This window comes from Clarias gariepinus, chromosome 27, assembly GCF_024256425.1.
Source record: "Clarias gariepinus isolate MV-2021 ecotype Netherlands chromosome 27, CGAR_prim_01v2, whole genome shotgun sequence".
Taxonomy (NCBI): domain Eukaryota; kingdom Metazoa; phylum Chordata; class Actinopteri; order Siluriformes; family Clariidae; genus Clarias; species Clarias gariepinus.
This window is the reverse complement of record NC_071126.1, coordinates 16,326,568-16,347,028: the sequence shown is the minus strand read 5'-3', so window position 1 is coordinate 16,347,028 and position 20,461 is coordinate 16,326,568. Positions and strand designations below refer to the sequence as shown.

Here is a 20,461-nt window from a genome sequence, read left to right as displayed (position 1 = left end):
AGAGGAACAGTTCTAAATGTGTTGAAAGGTTGCCGAACATTTGGTGGGATATTATTGTGTATAAGATTTCTGGAATAATAAGCAAAAGGGCTGACATAATTATTAGATAATGTAAGTCTAATGTATCCAGGTATGATACAGTAATTACCTAAAGTTATTCTTTTCCCCTAAAAATCCCTGCAAACTGTAAATAAAAAAAAATCTTATTTTAATTTTGAAGTGTTATATTAACAACCCAAAATTTTAACATTTATGCCAGACTATTAGTCATGCTATTCTGTTAGTACCTGCCACAGTAAAAAAAAATTCACTCTGTATTATAATTCTGCAGTGTGCTATTTTTTACGAAAGCTACTCTAGACACAGAAGAAGAAAAAAATCAGTTTTATTAAGCATGTCTCACACAGTGCTTAGTATGTCACAGCATCCATGGTGATGTCTGATTTAAAGTTTCTTAATTAACATACATAGTGTATGAGATGTTAGCTAATTACAAGATAATTTAGGACCTTGAACAAACCCTACAAGCCAGTCAATTAAACTTTTTTCACGAGTGAAAGAACTGCAGTGTAGGTCACGCAGGCCCTCTGACTGACTGGAGACAGAATGCGTGAGCAGCACTACTGAGACCCAGGCAATCTCTCTCGCACAGACAGTCAAAAAAACAATTACTCAAATAGATGCCAAGACTGCTACTGATTTTTACCGTTTTTCCTGACAGAAGCTGTGCTTCAGCCCCATCAGCTAAGTGTAAAACCAAACAGAAACATTAATATGTCCATAGGTGAGGAGCACATGCACAAGTGTACGTTTTTAAAACATGTCCTGCCATTTCAGTTATTTTAACTGAAAGTTACTATAATGAAAATGTATGCGGTCCTGGCAAAAAAAAAGAAATATGTTCAATACAGACAGGATATCTTAAAGATAGAAGGCACTAACCTGACAGGATTACTGTACTAACAGGATTTTAGTTATAATTACTGTAGAAACGTTCATTATTTTTACTGCTAAGGCTAGCCAAGTAGCTAACACGACACTAGCCTGACAGGATTACTGACAGAATTTTTGTTATATGTAAAAAATTTATGTTCATACTGATAAGGCTAGCCAACTAGCTAATATGGCACAAACCTGACAGGATTAATAACAGAATTTTTGTTATATTTACTGTAGAAGAGTTCATTATTTTTACTGCTAAGGCTAGCCAAGTAGCTAATATGACACTAGCCTGACAGGATTATTGACAGAATTTTTGTTATATGTGAAACTGTTTATAATTATGTTTATACTGATAAGGATAGCCAAGCAGCTAATATGGCACTAGCCTGACAGGATCACTGACAGAATATTTGTTATATTTTCGAAATGTTCATAATTTTTACTGCTAATGCTAGCCAAGTAGCTGATGTGACATTAACCTGATAGATGACCTTTTAGAGAGATTGATCCTAAAAGAGTATAATTATACTATGATTTATATTCATGAATGTTCATAATATTTACTATTAATGCGTTTTGGCTAGCTATAAGCTAACCTGACAGCATTCAAACTCCATAAATAGTATAAATAGTACTCCATAATATTGCTAATGCTAGCCAGACAAAATTTCTTACATGATTGTAAACTGTTACTTATAAATGTTCATAATAATGAAATCTGTGTTTGCCTGAAAGGGTTCACCCTTTCTTTGAGCTACTGGTGTATAGCTACCACCTTTTTTACTTTGTCTAATAAATTTTGCCAGGTAAAGGGTTAAGGTAAGCTTATGCTTAGGTGCAGATCACGTCTATATTGGGTCCGTCGGTCCATGACCAGTTCTGGACATCTATTCGACGTCCAAACTAGGTCCACTATTTGGACGTCCAACCATGACCCAACTTGGACGTCGTTTTGACGTCATTTTGACGACCCAATCTGTTTTACAAAATAGTGCCTATCAACATATGATTATACATATGAATACAGATTATTTATAAACAATCAAGATTTATTATCTGTATGACTATTTATTTATTTGGTAGACCATATATATATATATTTTTTTACATTTTCCTGTTTCCCTAACAGTTTTTATTTAATTTAAAGTAGCCTATAATCAAGTCATTTAAATTTTTATTTTATATTGTATTGTGGCGTAGGCAGGGCGACGGCTGACGACCATCATGCATTGCGGGAGGGTTTCTGTGTGTTCACCATGTTCGGGAAGTTTGTTTGGGCTAGTGGCTTTGGCCATGTTTGTGTATTAGAGTGTATGTGACCTGTTAAATGTTCCCTGGTTCATGCTTAGGCTGAATTAGGTGGGGGTTCTGGGGGGAATGTGTTGCTCATGCTATTGAGTGCTATGTGTAAATAAAGTACTCCTAGCAATTAGCATTGAGCACCAAGCAAGCTCACTCGTTCTCCGTAACCTGTCCGGCGGTAAACCGCTGCAATATAAGTAAAAATAAAAATGTATATATATAAATTTATGTAAATTATTTCTTATATAAATAAATCATGTTAGCCTATCCACCTTATTCCTATCTTATGAAAGACTGTAATTAAATGTTCAAAAATGACATGGAAAAGACGTTCCACCGACGTCAACATTAGACGTGCGGTAGATGTTGAAAAAAAGACGTCGCCTGGCGTTACAAAACAACCCCATCAATGGATGGAAATTGGACGTCCAAAAATTACATGGAACAGACGTCACTACGACGTCACGTTGCGCAGTGGGAAGCAGCTCAAAAAAATGCAGTTGGCTGGTATCACATGGCTCGGATGAAACACGTGATAGTCTTCAACCCTCCCTGACTGGTACTGTAGTTGTAGCTTTAATGGGGGAGTGGACTAATGACGGGTGGAGAATTGGACAAGACAAAATTAACAAGAAAACTGCCCTGAAAAATTAATAAATAAATAATATATTCCTTACAACATCTTTATACTGTATATAGATAGCTATGCTAAGTTTTAACTTCATTTTATGTAAGTGAAAAATGTTATAAAGATTAATTTACTTAATCTTAAAAAAGAAAATTCATTCTTGTATTTGTCCTTAAGACTGGTTCATTCTCTTAAGGGAGGCCTTGTGTTGCCCCACTGCTGAGCCAATTCACACCTCAGGTAAAGGCAGAAGGAAGTTTTGGACATTTGTAACACAGCCCTAGTGAAGGGTACACTATTAGCATGTTGAAATCACTGTTCTTCCAGACTGGCAGATGAACAATAATGGTAGCTGACATCCCTGACCTTTCCCATTATAAGAGCCGGGGCTGCTTTAGCCAGGCTGCCTCCACATCTCATTATCCAGCTAAACACTTTGTGCACCAGCAAGCTCTGGGTGTAAACCTCAGATTTTAACCAGTGCTCAGTAATTAATTTCTGCCCATTATGCAGTTTGTGGCCTATGTATGAGTGTGTGTATTCAGAAAGATTTACCCAACAAAACAGTAGTGCTCAGCTCTTCTAATGATTAGAGAAACTCAGCCTGATTCGGTGACAGTGATGTGTGAAATGTGGCGCGTAGAAATATGCAAATCTGCGGTATGCTTCGAAAAAGAAACTTACAGGAAATGAACGACCACGCAGTGTTATTTAAACTGCTATAATCTCGCAACAGCTTCCAGTCTATGATTCACACCAATCTCTGATTTCCTAACAAGCGAGAGTGTTTTGTTTTTCTTTGAAGAAATGCGACATACAGTATAGTGCATAAATAGTTCATCTTAAGTATGCCACACACCAGCAGTAATCAGGGAATATATAAAGTTTAGAGCTTAAAAGAAATCAATATGAAGACAAGGATGTAAATAATAGCTCAATATATAAGGACTAAACGAAAGACATCATGGAAAAAAAAAGTTGTTAGATGTTTTACCTTTTTTTTTTTTTTTTTTTTTAAGATTTTGACTTTGTAACCCCAAAAAGCCTGTTTTTCAGTGTTCATCAAGAAGAGGTTTTCCTACAGGGCCCCACAAAAGACATTATTAGCTCAAGAAACTCTATCATTCCTGAGCCCTCTCACAAGGTCAGCAAAGTGTAACGCAGCCACCTCTGCCTCCAGCACAATCAAGTCATCATGGCTCAGGGGTTTCAAGGAAACTATATTTATGAGTCACAGGTGGCAATCGCCTCATCACTATCTACACTGACATCCAAACCAGTGCCCTCAATTGCCAGAGAAGACAAGCGAGCTGACTCATGGGACCCAGTCAGTGTTTGTTTGAGTTATTAGTGCCATTAAGGTGTTGAGGGGTTAGTGAGCAAAAAGCCCTCAGATGACACAAATGCTCAGAGCTGCATTGTGAGGTACTACAGGAAGTAGAGTGGGTTTAGTTTTATTTCTTAAAAAAAAAAAAAAAAAAAACTGGAAATAATGTGTACTATTTCTTGCCACTGGAAGTACCATCATAGGAAGATACTGTATGTACATTTAGACACTAACTTTCCTTCGGCAAAACTAATGGAGTAAGTCTTAAAAACATATTAAAATTACGTAATGGTGTATAATGTTGTATGTGAAAAACCTTTGTGCTATGTTTGCATCCAATGACCCATAATAATAGAATATAATACAAATTTAAATAGATCACAATATCACAAATTTTCTAAGTTTTAAAATAAACATTTAAACCAGCTTTATATATATATATATATATATATATATATATATATATATATATATATATATAGATGCAATTCTATTTGTACAGGGTGGACAATAACCATGGAGATTATAAAGCAGGCTCCTTGCATGTAAATAAGTTATACTCATACATATACTTCAAAAGAGCCAGACTTTCTTTAAATTAAATCAAATTTAATTGGAAGGAATGATGAGTGGCACAGGACTCTAGCTTTTATGTATTTAAGGTTAGTAATTTTAAATGTAAAACAATAATTTGCATATTTGTATATCCTCAATATTTATGCAAAGAAAGTGGCATTCAGTTGTAGCTGAGTTAAACAAATATGCAAATTATTTGTTAGTTTTGTAACCGTTAAATGAAAATATTATATGTGGAGCAATATACAGAGTAAAACATTTAAAATTACTAACCTTAAATACATAAAAGCTAACTTTTTTCTTGCCTTTAAACAATAAAGGAATAAAAAAATGTAGACTGACAAACCAGATCATACTTACAAAATAAGAAACAAATATATAAATATTAAAATTCACAATTCACTCAATCATATATTGAAAAGTGGAAAGTATCTAAATAAACATCCAATATGGTAGAATATACTGCTGCATACATGTAACTAGCCCTAGAAGTAATTATTAAATTAATTATTAAGAATTTTTTTAATTGCACAATTTGGATTCCACTTTCATTAATCAGGAGCTTAAAAAGGGCAAATGAACCAATACTTATTTATTTTTTAGCATTGTTTTTACAAAGTAAGCAAATTTAATAGTGCAATCTTGAACACAACATAATTATGCCATGAGATACAAATGAACTCATAATGTATGTGGAGGTGGAAAACTATGAACTGAGTTTTCCGATTAATAAAATAATAGGTTGTTTGATTTATAATATAAAAATACAGTTTAAATAGAGTGTTCAAGTTAAACCAGGATTTGTGAAAAAAATTCTTGTGAATTAAGATATAAAAATGATCGACATTTACAGGAGACTTGAAGCACAGTATATAAATAAAACTCTTAGTCGCAGTAAAACATTTGAAACGTTTTAAAGAAAGCTGGCCAATCATGGGTCCGCCATTCTGACAAAACACAAGTGAAACCCTGGGATAAGTGCATTAGCGAGGCAGAGGATTATATAGAGAAATAAATGTAGCTTTTACTTTAATAACTGTGTTCGGTTATTCAATACAAACAAAAGTCCCAGTTTGACTTATAAATTTTTTTTTAGAAAGAACAATATTTGCTTATCTGGACAATATGTAACTTCCCTCCTCAACTGACAGATGAAAAAAAATCTGAATATACAATTGCGAGACTGTCTTGGCAAGATTTTGTGTTTTAAAAATAAAACCTGGTACTCTAGGGGTCCTCTGAGCGTTTGTGCATGCAATCACATCACCCGCCTGGTACAGAAGCACTCACCAGGACTGAAAACAATAATTAATAAAACAGACCGCAAACAAAAAGTGAGCTACACTGCCTGGCGATGCTTGACAGTATTTCCTATATGACTATCCCAGTTCTCAGGTGGTCTTGCAGGCAGAGACTTTAAAATCCTTAGCCAGAATAACATAATCAATTTACCATGGCTAGCACTCTGTCCAAATCCCAAACATATGGGCTGAGAGGAACTTCAGTTTAATTTGCTTCACAAAATGTTTAAGTAATGTTGTTAATATATTCAGCAGAGGCATCTTTCTGTGTGCTCTGGAAACATGATCATGAGTTATCCTGTGCACAGAGGAATTTCTCCTGGAAGTGGCTCGAAGCAAATTTACCATATGATCAATTTAGCAGAACTAACAAATCCTTCAATTTAGATTTGAGAAAAACACAGAGCACAATCCCTGACACTCAATGTTGTTATAATGAATCCTGCTTTGGCTCTAAGTTTAAGAGAACATCAACCTCCGCCTTAGTTTTTTCAAGCCACCAATCCATAGTCTTTATCGTAACACTACTTTATATCGATACAGTAAGATGCAAAGGATCAACCTCTAAAATTATTCAAATGACTAAAAATTTATGTTTTGAATGATTTAACATTGAGCAGAACAGCGGGCAAGCATATACAGTACGCGTCTGTAATCAAGGTAAGTGCACTCCAAAAGCCCACATCTCTGATTTTTTTCAATTTTTATTTAATCCATGCATTTCAACCATTATTAAATGGTTTTATAAAGTGTACGTATTATAAAGGGCCGTTAATGACTGCAAACCTGCCAGTAGTTAGCAGTATGTTAGCAACTGGAGGTCAGGTCTATCATGATAAGCCGTCACTGCCCTGATGTCAGATTTTTCAATGGTGTAGTCCTCTTGGGCAGCTGATTGAAAGTATAGGAATTGGTTTGTGAATCCAATGTTTTAAAATGCCACCCAAAACTTTTCAGCTGCAAAATGCCTTTGTAAGTGATGAAATATTTGTATTATGGTGTATTTTATAATGTTTGTCTGCAGTATAAGTTAGTTATGTAATGACCTCTTTGTGATAATAAAAAGTTCTGACCGAGTAATCTGATTGGATGAATGGCATTTCACGAGTGCTGATATAGAGCATAACAGCACTGGGATGTTTAATTACACTACCAATCACTCCATGCCACAGGTGTTCTAACAATCAAAATTCAAATTCAAATTTTTATTTGTCACATACACAGTCATACACAGTACGATATGCAGTGAAATGCTTAGGCAACTGCTTATGACCTAAAATAAAGACTAATATAAGAATTAAAATATAGGGTAAATAAAACTAGAAAAGAATAAAATAAAATATAAAAAATAAATAAATAACTGTACAGCAAAAATACACAATATAGAAAATATTTGAAGAATGTATAATGAAATATAAAACAATAAGAGCAGCTGAACGGGCAGGTATATTTATGTAATTTTTGTATGGAATGGTAGTTGTAATGGTAATGTAATGTCCACTGTTTGTGCAATCGTTAATTACGTTAACTGTTGGCCGGTTGTTTTGTTTACAGCTAATACAATCGTTGGTGTAATTAACAATTATTAAGGTGAATAACAAATCCCTCTCGAACCTCTGATCAAGGCCACTACTTGATGTGTGGAGCAAGGGATTGTACACCCTACACAGTGCACTAGCTTTTAATAGGGATGCACCGAAATTTCGGCCGCCGTAAAAAAACGTAAGAAAGCGCCGAAAATAAAAGCCGAAATTGTCGCCACGCCTCTCCCATCCTCCCGTCTTGTTCGCGCTGTCATTACGCATCAAACACGGAGTATGTCGGCGGTTTGGAAGCACTTCAAAGTTTCAGATGAGGACAGCAAAGTTGCAATATGCAACATTTTTTTAATACAAACAAAAAGAAAATATTTTAAAAATATTTTTTAATGAAGCCATTTTCGGTTTCGGTATCGGTTTTCGGCCAAGTGCATCCAAAAATTTCGTTTTCGGCCCAGAATTTTCATTTCGGTGCATCCCTAGCTTTTAATGTTACCTTTTCTGGGATTGAACTCTGGGAAACCTACAGTAGAGGTTAGCTAATATTCTAAAGTGAAATGAGTGAAAATATATATTATATCTCGAACGTGTAAGTATTTCAGAACTGTCAACCACCTCCATGGTTTAGTCTCTTCCACTTTTGGCAACATACAGTACTGTACATCCACTCACAAAAGTCAGTACACCCCTCTAATTTCAGCAAACATCTTCTCAAAGGACAATATTATAAAGATAAAACTTGGATATATTTTAGAGTAGTCGATGTGCAGCTTGTATAACAGTATAGATTTACTGTCCTCAAAAAAAAAAACCTCAACATACGGCCATTCCTGTCAAAATAGCTGGCAACAAAAGTGAGTACACCATAAGTGATAACAGCTGTACATCTTTAACCATGTCCTATTCATCACGTTCATGTGTTTGTCAGTGGCTAAGTACTGTATGTCTCCAGACCTGAGCTCTATTGAGCACCTGTGGGGCGTCCTCAAGCGGAAGGTGGCGAAAATCCAGCAGCTCTGTGATATCATTATGGAGGAGTGGAAGAGGATCCCAGCAACAGCATGCGCAGCTCTGGTGAATTCCAGGCCCAGGAGAATTAAGGCTGTGCTAGATAACAATGGTGCTTACACTAAATATTGACACTTTGGACAAAGTTTGGAAATGTCCTCTTACGGTGTACTCATTTTCGTTGCCAGTTATTTAGACAATAAAGTCTGCATGTTAAGTTATTTTTAGAGGACAGTAAATCTGTACAGCTATATAAGCTGCACATTAACTCCTCTAAGGTATATCCAATTTTCATTTCTATAGTGTTGTCCTTTGAGAACATATAGTAAAGTCGTTGCTAATATGTAAGAAATTAAAAACTAGTTACCCTCCAGTTAACTACACTGTCGGTCGCCAGAAATAACTCAAAATTATACTGTACAGTATGTCAACATGTTTTAGACTGACATTGATACTTGAATTCACTTAATGAATATTCATGACACTGCATCAGCTAACCTGTGCTAAACTGTGAAAAAAAAGTAGTCGACCTAGCTTAAACTCGCTATCAGATTTTCTTTTTATTCACAAAATAAAGAGTACTTCTAAAAACAAGCAATACATAAATGTGCTTTTAGAAATTGTCAAGCCGGCGACGCTTTTTACACTGACCCTGCATGCAGAGAAGGTGAAATTGTCACAGTGTGTTAAATTTTGGCTAATATTGTGTTTATGCACCATGTCGTGAGGATCACTCTGCTTTTTTTTATTATTGAGGTGGAGGCTGTGTTTAGATTTCCTGCTGTGATTCTGGAAAACTTGGCCATGGTAGGTCAGTACTACTGCATCAATAACTGTCATAGCAGGTCACACAATCGTTCAGGGAGAAAACCAGACAATGGAATGCATTAAATTTTTTTCAGCACCAAGGTTACAGAAAAAAAATATATATATTTATTAATGCTGTGACTGATCAGACCCCCAGCCTATAACCTAATGAAATCATCAGATTGGTAAATGGTTTTTGTTAAATTTTCTATTTTGTTTCTTTTTTTTTTCCCTTTTTTTTTAAATAGAGGAGTGCCACTTTAGCCGTACAAGCTGTGACTATGCTCTCTGAGTTCACAGATCTCACACCTAGCTCATGAGCTTATGTATGCCTGAATAGCGAGTTAATCTGAAGAGTCCAGGTGTGTGAGTGGAGGTGCATCAGGGTCTGTAGTCCAGTATTTGAGCTACCGGTTATTATTATTAGTTTGTCCAAACACTGCTGCTTGGCTTTGTGGTCTAAATTCTCCCTTATCTTTCTCTTTCCTTTTCTCCATCTCCTTACTTCTCACAAAATGGTGCCGTCATCCCAACATGCAACACATGTATCTTCACATCCCCTATACCTGTTTGTCTTCTGTGTTTTCTTCTATGACGTTTCTCTTCATGATCAGGACATTTATCAATGGCTGCTACCAGAAGAAAGCTTTTCGGCTAGGACCATTATACAGTACATTGGCAGCCAAGCACCCACTTATCTTTCAGCTCTACTCACACCCCGTACCGCACCATGTTCCCTCCGATGCTCCAGCAAAGATGCTGTACATCTAGACTGTTTTCTGTTCTGGCACTTAGGTGGAATGAACTTTCTCTAGACTCCCGACAGCTGAGTCAAGATCTGTTTTGTAGATTTTTGGGTTCATCAAAAACATAAGGCTCCCCAATAAAGGCATTTGGCGGATGCCCTTATCCAGAGCAACTTACATTTGATCTCAATTTATATCTAAGCAGTTGAGGGTTAAGGGCCTTGCTCAAGGGCCCAACAGTGGTGATTTGAACCCTTTGACCTTTTTATCACCTGTCCAACACTGAGCTATCCTTTACATATCCTTAGCACCACTCTTCAACAGAAGCTCTCTTAGCTTTGCATTACTCAGGATAAAAATGTTACATTAATTCTAATCTAAAATGTATATAAATATTTGTTTATTGTGTAAAATTGTCCAACAAGTTCATTCTCCAGCCAAAACTACACTATATGTTGCTGTCTTAAAAATATTGAAAAAATATATTTAAAAAAGTACCAAAAAGAAAGTTTAGCTTGCCAGGATGCTACTTTTTTTTTGCACTTTGTCCTGTTTTTTAAGGGGTCTCCACATTGTATCATTTAAAATGCAAGATCTGGCACAGGGCCTCCACAGTGGGTTAAGGGTTTTCCAAAATGACCCAATAGTGGTGACCCAGCGATGGCAAACCCCTAACCCAGAGCCTCCACCATTGTCTCATGCCCATAAACACTTAATTTGCAGATAATTCAGGACTTTTTTTTTTAAACACAACCTATTTACCAGTAAGTCCTTGACTTGATCTGTCTGTTTTTGAGACAGTCCTCCAAGATCCATATTTAGCACTAAAGACATCCAGCTTCATAGTGTGCGCTACAAAAGGAGAAGAACACACCGGAGGCGTATTCTGTTTTTTCACTCCTGCCAGATAAGATAAAATCTCCTCCATAAACTACAAACAACTACTGTGGGGAGTGAAAGCGCAACCTGGTCCGTATACTGAAACCCCCTCACCCAACGAGAAGCCTACACACGCAGTGGAGATTTCAGCTTCTGCCCGAAAAGGCGATTCGCCGCCCACTGCGTCATTATTATATCTTTATATGAGGTGAAAATTCCCATGGATGCAGGAAGATGCAGAGACGACTAAAGTTTCAGCAATCCTGCGCACACCAGCCAGGCCTCCTCAGCTCTGTTACTATTTGTGCGACTACACGGCGAGCTCGCTCCTGAGTTCCTACACACACGCACCGCCAGAGGAATATACCAAGTTAGAAATCAGGCCGATTCTCAGTCTCAGTCAGTTCATCTGCTCCATATCATCCAGTCGAAGCACATAACCACCCTTTGTCTCGGCTCCTCCGAGACCGAATCCTCCCACTTTCCCGCTGCAGGCGAAGCCAAACAAACCGCTGCAGTGACAAAGAAATAAAATATCCTGTAGGATTTATCAGAGACAGGTAGTGCTGAGGAATTATGAGTATTCATATTTCTTGACAGCGCCATTTGGAAGTGTTTATTATTAGATCATAAACAATGGGCAGAAGCAGTTGAGAGAAGATGCTCTTACACCACGTGCTGAAACACAGCCAAAAGGAAAATAGATGACTCCGTTATCAGACACGCAGCGAGGTTACTCTTCCTCGACGCTAAACTGCCACGCTGTGTTACAGGGCCCATCAATAGATTTGTAAACACTGAATAAACCACGACGATGCTACAGTAGATCATCATGATATTAAATTAACAGCTGAAAGCACTATTTGCATATGCACATGACAGGAGCATGTTTTTATTTGTTATTTATAACCCAGCAATTAAAGAAGCAGCCAGTTTAATAGCGCCGACATAATGAACGCAACATGATGAACGATGATTACAACAGTCGCATTCTGTTTGCAATCAAAGCTACATGCTCGAAGAGGATTTCCAGCCTGTGCTCGAGCGGTGTTTACATGTGTCTCCTATCTCATCTTATCTTTCATCAGATAACAGAGAGGAGACATATTTACGCTACTAATAAGATGAGAAGTTTGAGTTCACTTCACTTCACTGCGCACGAGCGTGACAGAGCGATTTCAGATTTCACTTTTGTTATCTAAAAAATATGAACTTTTTCCACTTATGATTCAGGTACTGTAGCTGGATGTGGGTAACTGTAGCGGTTGTTTAATTTAAAAAAGTATTAGCACTGTACATCCTTCTGTACAAAAATAAAATTCTGTTATCATCTTAAATTTTGTCTCTCTTGATTCAACCCTTTCACTTTATCCGGGCTTGGGAGCGGCACTGCATCCAGGGTCTGGGGTCTGGGGTCTGGGTATTGGCTGGGAATCGAACCCGGTTTAGTGCGCAGTCATCATGGCAGGCGAGAACTTGCATCACGCAAAACTGGCTAGACTGAATGTAATGAAACTTAAACTTTTAACTTAATCTAAGCCATAAATTAATGGAACATATGAGCAGTTTCATGCCAGATTAGAAACCACAAGTTTTGGCAGCGTACTGTACATACGGCAAACCAATGGCGCGCCTTAAATTGATATTTAAATATATATTATATTTCAATATACATTGTCAATTAATCAATATAAATATATATAATTTCATGTTGGATAATATCTATTATGACAAAACTTTAACTTTAATTTGTCCTACAAAGTAATATCCTCAGTAAGACCTTTAACCACCATTAACCCTTTATTCATGTTTTACACTTTGTTGGTATTAACATGGGAACAGCATGTCAAAGTCCACATGGGCAAGAACATGTAACAAATTACAGTATTCTTAACGGCTTTAATTTTAAAGGCTCAGTCCTGGAACAAATACACAATATGCATCAGCAAATCTGAAGTTTATCTCAGTAAGAATGCCACACAGAGGGCAAGGCAGTTTAGACAGATGTAAAGATGTGCGTGGAACACTTTGCGTTAAAGAGTAAGCAGTTTTCAGTTTCAAAGCCTCTTTTATCTCTGAGCACATAATCATCGAATGCAAATAACAAAATGGCTCAGGTAAAAACACGAATAACTGTCCATTAGTCCTAAATACCGCAGAATGTTTTTCCTCATGTTCTCCATTAAGGCATTTTTCTCTATTAGTGCTTCTTTGCCTGGAGGTGCCTCAAAACCTGGAAACAGACATCGCTTGTAATATGATGATATCTCTGTTTGTCTGTTCATCCAGATGTTTCTTCCTCTGATTCATTTACGAGAGGTGTTTCCAGTCAGAATGACTAAACAGTCCTGTTACTTTGACAAAAAGTCCTTGAATTCAGAATTCATACAGATCACAGAAAGAACATTCCTATTAAGCAAGTCTCACTGGTTGTATCTCTAAGTGTCTGAGAGCCTAAAAGGTCACTTTAACCAGACTGTTATTTTCTATAGCCTTTATTAGTCTAGATGAAAGAAGTATTAAAAAAAACACACACCTAATGGAGTGGTTGCACTTGGGTTTGCTGTTATAGGAAAATAATCAATAATCTGACAAAATAATGTGTGTTGCCTGTTTTTTTTTTTTTTTGTTACACACACTTTGTGTAACATTTTTTCGATGATTCAGATCATTAAAGAAATATTACACAAAGGTACATGTATATTGAAAAGGTATGTGTGTTTGTGTGTTTGTCATGTGGAAATTTACTACATACATTTTTCTTTTCCTGAAGTGTGTATAACATTTCTGGCTGACTCTGTATTTGTTGTTTCCCGACGAAATATTTACATGCATGAATGATTTTAAGCACAAATGCATCACCATATATCCAAATTGGTATATATATATATACTGTATATATAATATTTAAGATATTCACAGATCAACCATTAACCTTATAACCACACCACATAACATTGATTAGCAATTATATACCAGTAAACATTTGACAGAATCATGGACACCCAGTTACAAACAAATTCTTTTTCTCATGTGTCTCTTTTTTCTCCATTTAAAATTATGATTAATAATTATTATACTGATAAATAAATATTTAATAATTAATAATAATAATACTGCCAGATTACTGGAAAGCAGTGAAGGTTTTGTTAAATAGTCTTAAATTATTTAAAGTCTGATAATAGAAACATTAATGTATTTAGAAGAACTCTTTAACACAAACTTGTGATTTATCTGCACATCCGTCTGATTATTGGAAATACATCTTACCAATCAGAATCAGCCTAAATTTCATTTCACTACAGATGTGTGCATATCAAGAAACAGCATGTGACAAAAAAAAGAAATAAAAATTATCGACTTCTCTCTATCTCTGACAACCATGACTATGTTGCAAGACACCTGGTTTCCTGTTCTCCTTAAGGCGCTGTGCTTTTTATCGATATGAAGTAATGCATTCTCTTTTTCAAAATGGAGGGAAATATTGCCGTCTGACCAGCTGCTGTCACAATGAAATCGATTTTGCTGTTTTCACATCTTGGCTCATAACACCTCCGTAGATCCGCGGTAGCTCCATGACAAAACCTTTTTACCGACTGTATGTGGGCAGATATGGCAAACTGAGAGAAATAATTATCCACGAGTCAAAAAGTCAAACACTTTAATTGGTATTTGTATGTTGTACACATGAAAAGTGGCTCTACTGATAAATAATGAACATTTACTAAACAAAATGTGCAAAAATACAAAATATACAAGGGTATACAGTAAAAACTTAAATGTAATTTAAATGTAATTTAAAGGTAAAATTTAAATGTAATGAGCAGTAGGTGTGTTCAGGGTGGAGCCAGTGCAGTAACATGGAGGACCACAATATTGTGAGACGTACTATTTCTCCGAGATGCCACGTGTTCACATTTGTATACAGTTATGTACAAGAAATCAGATTTTGTCAATAATCTGATCAATGTACCCGATTTATCAAGCCTGACTCGGACATATATATTCATAAGTGTTTCTGCAATTCAGAAAAAATAATATTTTATTAATTGTTTACTATTAAACAGCTCTGATTTATTCTCTTTAAGTTCTAATTCAAATTTACATTTTATTTGTTACACACGCAGCCATATGAAATGCAACACAGTATAATATAAAATAAAAATGCCCTATCCAATCTGTTAACTACAGTAGATACTATATACAGTACTGTAACTATTACATCGTCTGATACTCTAGGAAAACTGTCTGGATCTGATAATTAGGAGGCAGGTAAAGCCACTGTCTGGTGTCAGGATTTACACCTCGTGTCTATCAAAGTGAATAATAACAAGCACATAAACTCAAAATAAAAGCCACACAGCCCACACTCACCAAACCCTCGGTCCATTATGCTGACTGCAAGACTTGGGAGGAAAGGTTAATGCGTTCTTACAGGCAGAAAAGTAAGGCGTGCGAGCATACGAAAGCAAAGTCACCCTCCAAAGCGCCTCCGCTGCACTTGTATTTATTGGTCTTGTTAAGCCGGGAGTGATTTATAATGTGTGAAGAGGTATTAAATCTCTCTGCCTTTTCAGGTCTGGGTGGCCGTGTAAGAAAGGTGATTCATTTTGCTTGCCAAATGTCAAGGACTTGTGCTGGCTGACAGTCAGCTCTCTGTCATCCTCCCTGTGTCATGCTGCTATTTACCATCATCTCCCAGCATGCACCAGGGCGAAGTCTTTGCTCAACCTTGCAGAAGCACTCTCAAATGCACGCACCTACAGCAGTACATTCTAGGGATGCACCGAAATTTCGGCCGCCGAAAATTTTCGGCCGAAATAGCATTATCGGTTTCGGCCGAAACGTAAGAAAGCGCCGAAAATAAAAGCCGAAATTGTCGCGACGCCTCTCCCATCCTCCCGTCTCGTTCGCGCTGTCATTACGCATCAAACACGGAGTATGTCGGCGGTTTGGAAGCACTTCAAAGTTTCAGATGAGGACAGCAAAGTTGCAATAATTTTAATTAATTTGTAGTTTTTTTAATACAAACAAAAAGAAAATATTTTAAACATGTTTTTTTAATGAAGCCATTTTCGGTTTCGGTATCGGTTTTCGGCCAAGTGCATCCAAAAATTTCGGTTTCGTTTTCGGCCCAGAAATTTCATTTCGGTGCATCCCTAGTACATTCCAAACTTTTTGAATTTTTTTAAACTTATGGAATTTGATCGAAAAAACAATTACTGGCAAGAAATAACTAGAATAGTGCATACAAATAAGTATTTAAATAATCCCTCACTATGGGTACGTAAAAAAAACCTTGGCACGAGCACAGAGCAATTTCAAATCGTTTAAATTAAAATCCACTGTGGTGTAACCTTTTCACGCAGACTGACAGGATTGGTATAAAGCCTTCAGAAATAAAAAAAAGATGATCATGTTCTCTTCACAACACTCAAAACTTAAATTTTTCAAATTTGATAGATAATTCTTTTCTACCACAGGGCCAGATTTTGATAAACAGAAGAAGAATAACTAAGTGCGTGACCTTGAAAAAAGCCCTACCGTATGGCAGACCTCAGGCAACGTCAAGCCAGCTGCTACACTGCAATATGAGTGAAATTACAAAAATAAATAATCGCTTTCAGTAGAGTTTCTATTTAGTCTTGAAGGATTCAGGGCATTTCTAGCTGGTGATTCAGTGCAGGGATTGTGTTTGATGAATAGCTCAGTGTTCAGACCTTAACCTCTTAGTTTCTTTATATTTACAAACCAAAGGCTTACAGTAGTACCCAGTGACTACACAGAAAATTATTTAAAATGATTACAGTAATTAATAGGAAAAAAATGACAAAAATAAAAATAAAAATCTGGGGCATGCTAGGAAAATCCATCGAAAAATTCAGTGACAACCGGAAACACCCATAAAACACATGTTCATATGTGCTCATGGTATTTCTTTGCTCATGTGACATATTTTTATTCAGTCATATTTATATTTCCTATAGAGGCAGCATGGTGACGTCGAAAAATGTCTGAGTCTGAAGAGTTAGCAAGAAAAAAAAAGTTCATGTCTACAAGAAACTGCAACACCCTCTGCCCTAAAAAGACTCCAGTGACTGAACACCTGAAGTCAGAACAATCCATGCTTTACCTTTTTAAAAGAACTGGTACTCATTTAATAATTGTAATAGAATATAGAACTGTTTCTGTTTATGCATTCTATCTCTTTTGGGTCTCTTTTTTATCTGTAGTTGTTCTTAATATTTACAGTAAATCAGCTCATAGGACATCCCTCATCCAGGTCATTTCCACCACAAACTATGATTGCTGTGTAATATAACAGTAACAGTTTCGCATGATGGATTTTTTATTGCTGCATAATGCATGGTAAAAGGAATTTTAATGGTTATACCGTATTATATTGGTATACCTGTACCTGCAGAAAAACTGTATAAAATAAAAAAAAAGTTGCTAATTTACATGCTTTAAAAGGCACCGTGAGTGCACTTACTCTATTTATTTATTTATTTATTTATTTTATTTATTTCCTATTCAGATACAGCCCAAATATTCAAGACTCTTAAAATAATCAAGATGTTTGTATTTCTAACAATAACTTGAACCATCACACCTATTATAGCCCAAGTTCACAAAGACATGTAGTCTCTATTATAAAAATCCGCTAATATTCATTACTAATAGGATGTGTTTGTGGGTGGAAGTTAATGCTTTTTTCTCACTCTACTGGGCATCATTTGACCAGATGACTTGCCCAAAACTGTTTATTATTGGCCAATGCTTGTTTGTGCCAGAGGTGAATAGGTTCTTAATATCCTTAGGCTTTACCATAACCTCAAGCAAGGACATGAACTTTATGTATGGACAACATTAAGTAACAATAAATAACATACATAAACTTAAAAATGACAGCCTCGTGGTTAGCACTGTCGCCTTGAATCTCCAGGGTCTAGGTTCGATTGCCGCCTCAAGTCTGTGTGCATAGAGTTTGCATGTTGTGCCCGTGCTTGGTGGGTTTTCTCCGAGCACTCCGGGTACTTCCTCCCACACAGAGGTGTCAAGTAACGAAGTACAAATACTTCGTTACCTTACTTAAGTACACTGTAGAAATTTTGGGTATCTATACTTTACTGGATTTTCTGAATAATTGCATTTTGACACAATTATCTGTACTTTCTACTCCTTACATTTTAAAAATAGCCTTGTTCCTCCTTTTTTATTTCAGCTTGTCATTCGAAAAACATATAAAAAAAAAAAATCCGGATCCGGATGGAGCGAATTTGATTGTGGTTGAATGAGAAGTATAATCATACCATTCTGTCACCCTATTGGTTGGTACGGGATCCATCTCCAGCAAGGTTGTGATAAGTAGACGAAGATGTCCGTGATAGAGACTCAAGATTCGAGCAAAATGTCACAACCAAGCACCAGCAAGGAACGAAAACCAGGAAGGTAACAGGAATGTACCTGTATATATAATTTTTGGGGGGGATTAATCACTTTACATCATTCATTCTAACAGCACTAATGTTTATTGTAGACATACTAATTTTCTTGTATGTTGCCCTCACAGGTTCCTGCAGCTAAGCTTGGATGTACATTTACATTCCAATAAAGGTTACCGATGACATGCCTCTGAAGTTCGACTTTTTGCACCATTAAAATACTTACAGGCAACTAGTTATCATATCTTCTTCTCCATAAAACATTTTAATGCTCAGTCGTACACATATATGATTCTTTAAAGTATTTGCATTGTACTAAAATGCATGATTTTTTAATTGCCATATACAGTATCCCAAATCACTATGGCCGTTAAAAAATACAACAAAAACTCTTACGTTACTTTTACTATTATAAAAAAGTAGTTTTGAAAACAGTACTTTTACACTTTTACTTGAGTGAAAAGCTTGAGTTGATACTTCAACTTCTAAAGAAGTCTTTTTAAACCCTAGTATCTATACTTCTACTCAAGTAATGAATGTGAATACTTTTCACACCACTGCTCCCACAGTCCAAAAACATGCAGATTAGGCTAATTGGCATAGCGCTAATTGCCTATAGTATGTGTGTGTGTGTGTAGGTGTGTGCCCTGTGATGAATTGGCAGCCCGTACCCTGCCTCATTGCCCCAAGTCTTCTGGGATAGGCTCCAGGCCCCCGCGACCTTGTATGCAGGTTATGATATATGAGTGAAAGTAAGTGAATAAGTTTAAATATCAAATGGGAAGCCAGTGCAACTAAAACTAAAGCAATAAATGTCTCAATTATCTAGCAGGAACATTTTGTATTTTGTAATCAAGACTGAGAGACTGACTGTCACCTCTGTGCAGGGATTTAAAGTAATCAAGAGTTACAGGAGTTATATAAACTCATGGCTAATTTTCTCTCGGGTAAGAAAGGGCAGGAATAATTTGAGTTTGGAAACTTCTCTAAGCTAACTGAGCATGAAAAAAACACACACAAGACTGTTTTATATCATTATAAATATCCACATGGTTTGTTGTTATGGCATTGCTAATTCTACAATATTATAATACTCCCCTCATTTATCATATCTGACAGGAAACATTTAGCAATATGTTTTCTGCCCTGTGTACTCAATAAGGCAATCCAAACAATTTACCCCCTAACCGCATAATAGTTGATCAATCAAGACATGTTCTGCTCTTGAGGCTTCCTTCTTTAGTTCTCCACTGGAGCTAAAGAGTTAGCTAACAAGTGAGGGAAACTTAACTAGCAGCTTAGCATCATACACAGTGAAGGTCTAAATCATTCTACAAATACCTTACACCGTTTGAAGTTTTTAATAATCTAAAGCAAACTTGCCTAGATAATTTTGATTGTGACACTCAATCTAAAACAACAATACACTATTATCCATAAAAATGTAACAAAAGTATTCTGCCTAGCAAAGCAGAGTGGTACCATAGTAGTAGCTGATGGCTATGTTGCAGCTAAATCATTTTGCTCCTCAGTAGCTAGTCTAGCTGTATTAAACATAATAAAATTTTTCTTTCTAATGTAACTTTTTAAAATGTCTTTTGGGGCAAGTGTGCAATGCTGATAATCTTCCTTGATTTAGGCCAAAATTATAAATATATATTTACCTGAACCTTATTTATTTTCTTTCTTTTTTTTTATGGCGAAGCTTTGCAGACACATAACAAGTAGCAATTATTTGGTTTCTTTATTCCAAACACTCAACGCATGTGTATCTAACGCTAAACAAGTGTGAGTTTTATTCAGACCTTGATGGGTAATATATATATACACACACACACCATACTGTACACTTTACTAAATGGCGATTCAATTAGGTAAGGTGCATTATGGTCCTTATTACATGGTAAGGACCATTGAGTTTCAAAGCATTATTAGCTTATGCCACGAAGAGATGAACTGTGC

The 20,461-nt window shown here is 36.2% G+C and overlaps 1 protein-coding gene across 1 annotated transcript in view; it reads right to left on the bottom strand.

The window, feature by feature from the left end:
• Positions 1-20,461, bottom strand: part of nkain2 (sodium/potassium transporting ATPase interacting 2) — a 218,298-nt gene that overhangs the window by 184,673 nt on the left and 13,164 nt on the right. The gene's annotated exons all lie outside the window — the stretch shown is intronic.